Source organism: Lucilia cuprina, chromosome 2 (genome assembly GCF_022045245.1).
Source record: "Lucilia cuprina isolate Lc7/37 chromosome 2, ASM2204524v1, whole genome shotgun sequence".
NCBI lineage: Eukaryota > Metazoa > Arthropoda > Insecta > Diptera > Calliphoridae > Lucilia > Lucilia cuprina.
In genome coordinates, this window is record NC_060950.1 from 55,775,140 (window position 1) to 55,779,456 (window position 4,317).

The 4,317-nt window shown below is 32.4% G+C and overlaps 1 protein-coding gene across 1 annotated transcript in view; it reads left to right on the forward strand.

Annotated features, from left to right (window-relative positions):
• Positions 1-3,184, forward strand: part of LOC111685540 (A-kinase anchor protein 13) — a 62,057-nt gene extending 58,873 nt beyond the window's left edge. Inside the window, exon 3 of the mRNA XM_046955577.1 lies at positions 2,006-3,184. The gene's annotated coding sequence lies outside the window, so the exon portion shown is untranslated. The remainder of the gene's footprint in view (positions 1-2,005) is intronic.
• The last annotated feature ends 1,133 nt before the right edge of the window (positions 3,185-4,317 follow it).

Sequence of the window (4,317 nt, forward strand, 5' to 3'; positions counted from 1 at the left end):
CCTACCACTTGTGGTGGCCCCTAGCCACCTGACTACCCAGATGACCAACCATTTTAACATGGGCTTGTACTACAAGGAAGTCAATCGTCACTCTACACCCTAAAAAGAGAGCTCTCGCTTACAAAGGGGACACTAAAGTGACGACTGTCTTCATTCTCGTTTACAAAGAGTTTATTTGTGACGAAAGACCAAAAATCATACGAATTGGAGTCAGCCAGGTGGTAAGATATTAATGGAAATAAAATTTAAAAATTTCAAGTGTCTACTCTCTAGAATACAATGGAACAATATTGTGACGATAGACCCAATAAATTCTGTAAGGTGAGCTGCGATTTAAAAGCAACAAAATCGGGCTATATTATAGTCTGTATATTGTCTATTCTATAGTCTGGTCTGGTCTGATCTATATACTATACTTTGGAATATAGTTTTGTATACTGTAAGGTATGTACTAGCATAGCATAATATACTATATTCTAGCGTAACATAGTACTTTCAATAGTCTCTATAATAGTCTAATATATTGTCTATTTTATAGTCTGGTCTATAGTATAGACTATACTCAGGAGTATAGTATGGTATATGGCCTATAGTTTTACCTATAATCAGCTTATAGGCTTTACTATAGTCTAGTCTAAATATGTATACATAGACTGTAGCACTATCTATAGTCAAGACTATAGTCTATTCAACATTCTGTTTAGACTACATTCTAGTTTATAATCGATACAAGTTTCGCCTCTTGTATAGAATATAGTCTATTCTCTAGTCTAGTCTATACTATATTCAATAGTCTTAATCATAGTGTTGTCTATATTATAGACTTTAGTCTTCTCTACAGTCCAGACTATAGTCTGCTCTACAGTCTTATTATCAGGTTTATAGCCTAAATTATAGACTTGTCTATTATCGAGTCCATAGTCTTCTATTTAATTGTAACTATAAATGTGTTAAATATGTTTGCTAGTAATTATAATCATTCACAGCTGAGTCCTCGTGAGACCGATATCTGAAATTAACTTAAAATTTAAAAAACCAGCGTTGATATAATGTATACGTATATGCGGTCTTATGAGTATTATTGAAAATTTTTGATTTTTGTAAAATTAAAGCAACGATGAGGGAGATAATTAATATTTTATAAAAACAAATATTATTATGTATTACCAAATCGAATGTCCTTGATTCCTTAAGAGCAATCTGTTCCCATACATCGATGGCAGGTTTTTTCTTTAACTTATGTATGATTTTGAGATTTGGTTTATTTTAAAGATGGTGGCGGCAGTGACTTTGGTATGGATTTGTGCGCAAGGGGTGAAGAAGTTGACGGTTGAGCTCCTCCAAAGGGCAATGTTTCGAAAACATACTCTTCAGCTACTGCATCTAATTCTTGTTCATTTAAAGGTGGTTGTGGCTCCATATCAATATCGGAAGCCGTACTTGTATGTAAAGTGTTTTTATCTTGAGATAATTCATATTCATAATCCGATAACGATTCATTTGTAACAGCATGTTTCCCGGACTGCATTTTTTTCAATACTTCTAAATTCGTTATATTTTTTGGCAATTTTTTAATAATTTTTAAATAATTTATTGAAAACAAATTTTTAATATTTTTTTTTAATAATTTTAAATATTTACATATTAAATATCTTCCATTCTTAAACTAGGTAAAAAATAAAATAATTTTCTACCTGTCTATAGTCTAGTCTATAGTCTAGTCTATAGTCTAGTCTATAGTCTAGTCTAGTCTATAGTCTAGTCTATAGTCTAGTCTAGTCTATAGTCTAGTCTATAGTCTAGTCTATAGTCTATTCTATAGTCTAGTCTATAGTCTAGTCTATAGTCTAGTCTATAGTCTAGTCTATAGTCTAGTCTATAGTCTAGTCTATAGTCTAGTCTATAGTCTAGTCTATAGTCTAGTCTATAATTATAATTTCACTGGACAGTTTATTTTCTACTTCCTACTAAAACTAATAAATTTTTATATTTCTTTTTATTTCAGCTAAGGAAGTGAAGACAAACGGTCGAATTTAATAGGAACCACAATGTATAGCAAGCATTGTTGAGTGTTATATTTACACATAATCTACACACTTTCAGTCGTTGCAACAGCAGGAAGATATAAAACAGTAGCTTGAGCAATATGGAAAAAGTTTTACGTTAAGGACTACTCATTACACCCAATACAACAAGACCTTACATATCTACACAACTTTCAGAAATGCAATGCAGCTTCAGCAAATTAAATTAATAAATCCAATCAAGTTTTACCAGCAAACTTGCTCCTCTTCAACTGCAAGCATAACACAAATGATTTACCTTAAGTTGGTCGATAAAGAGTTGCTCAACGCCTTTAGACTCTCAACTAATCCTACAACTTTCACAAATTGGCAGTTCTACTACATCATCCTTCTCGGCAGGAGTAACACACACCGATTCCTCAACCACATTCATATATGATCAACATTATTTTAGGCGTTTAACCAACGGTGCAGCCACCTCAACTCTCTCCTCATGTTGCATAATTTTCTTATATTCTAATAAGGAAACATTGGTTTTTCGGATATTGCTGGATGTTTAAAGACCGCGAGTGGTTGTAAAGCACTCGTACGAATCTTGAATAACAGAGTATATTGTCATCAATATGGTAAGCAGCTAGTTGAGAGTTTTCTGGAAGTTTTTTTTTTAAATAATTTAATTTCGCTAAATGACTTGTTCGACACTATTTCGTCGCCTATAATTTTTTGACTTTCCAAAATTTTAGGAATAGCTGCCATGATGGTATTTCATACCGCATCGATAATAACAATATTCTAATTGCTTCATACAGTTGCTTAAAAGTAAAATACTTTTGTGGAGATCACTTATAGTATTATAGAAATTTATAACTCTGGTAATTCTTTCTCATGACTTTTTCATTCTCTTTTCAATCTCCCAAAATTTGCTCTCATACGATAGAGATACAAATTTTAAACATTCTTCCAATGCTTGGTCACCACGATAGCAACATTCGCATAATTGGAAGAATATTATTATTTAAACAACTTCTGTGACTTGCTCTCTTGGAGCGATTTCTAACTCTCTTAGAGTTATGCTCAAATCCCTTAAAACCTCCTTTGGTTCTTTTGTGTCACTTTGAGCTCTTTTTAACTCTTTTAGAGTTTCTTCTAGCTCAAAAGTACCAGCCTTCTTTGTCATTTTTGTGACCTTTTTTAGCTCTCTTGGAGCTTTTTTTGATTTTATTAAAATGTCTTCTTTATATTTTGACGTTTTGTCTTTCTTTCGAGAGTTATTTAGCTGTATTGATGAATATTCTTTTGATACTCTTGAAAACTCTTTTGGCATCTTTAAATGTTTGCCTTTGCTAGCTATAGTGTAGCTCTATTAACCTCCCTTTTAGTTCTTTTAAACTCTCTTTCTTCTAGCTCAAAAGAGCCTCCTTTGGTTCTTTTGTGACCTTTTTTAAGCTCTCTTGAAGCTTTTTTTTGATTCTATTAAAACGTCTTCTTTATATTTTGATGTGCTTTACATATTGGGAGTCAACTTCCTTTGGCTCTTTTCTGACATATTTTTTGCTCTCTTTAGTTCTATGGAAACGTCTTTTTTATATTTTGACGCCTTGTCCTCTTTTGAAGAGTTATTTTGATGTTATAGTGGAGCTCCTGTTAGCCTCTCTTTGAGCTCTTTTTTATCTCTCTTGGAGTTTCTTCTAGCTCAAAAGAGCCAACCTTCATTGGCTCTTTTGTGACCTTTTTTAAGCTCTCTTGTATTATTTTTTTCATTCTATTAAAACGTCTTCTCTATATTTTGACATCTTGTCTTACTTTGAAGATTTTTTTCGATGTCATGATGAAGATTCTATTGATTCTCTTCGAAACTCTTTTGGCATCTTTAAATATTTGCCTTTTTTAGCTATAGTAGCACTCTTTTCAGCATCCCTTTGAGTCTTTTTTATCTGTCTTGGTGTTTTGTTACCTTTTGACCTTTTTTTAAGCTCTCTTGTAGCTTTTTTGATTCTTTTGAAATATCTTCTTTATATTTTGACGTCTTGTCCTCATTTGGAGAGTTATTTAGATGTCACGATGAAGATTTTCTTGATTATCCTTTGATGTCTTTTTAGCCTTTCTTTGAGCTCTTTTTTTAAAGCTCTTTGCGTTTCTTCTAGATCTCTTGGAGCTCCTATATATAATCTATAATGATTCTTTTAATGATTATGATTTTCTGCCTGTTGGGTATTATTGGAAAATTACTGTTGAATGTTAAAAGACCGCAAGTGTTTAAGTGGAAGAGTGGCACTCGTCCGATTCTTGTTAA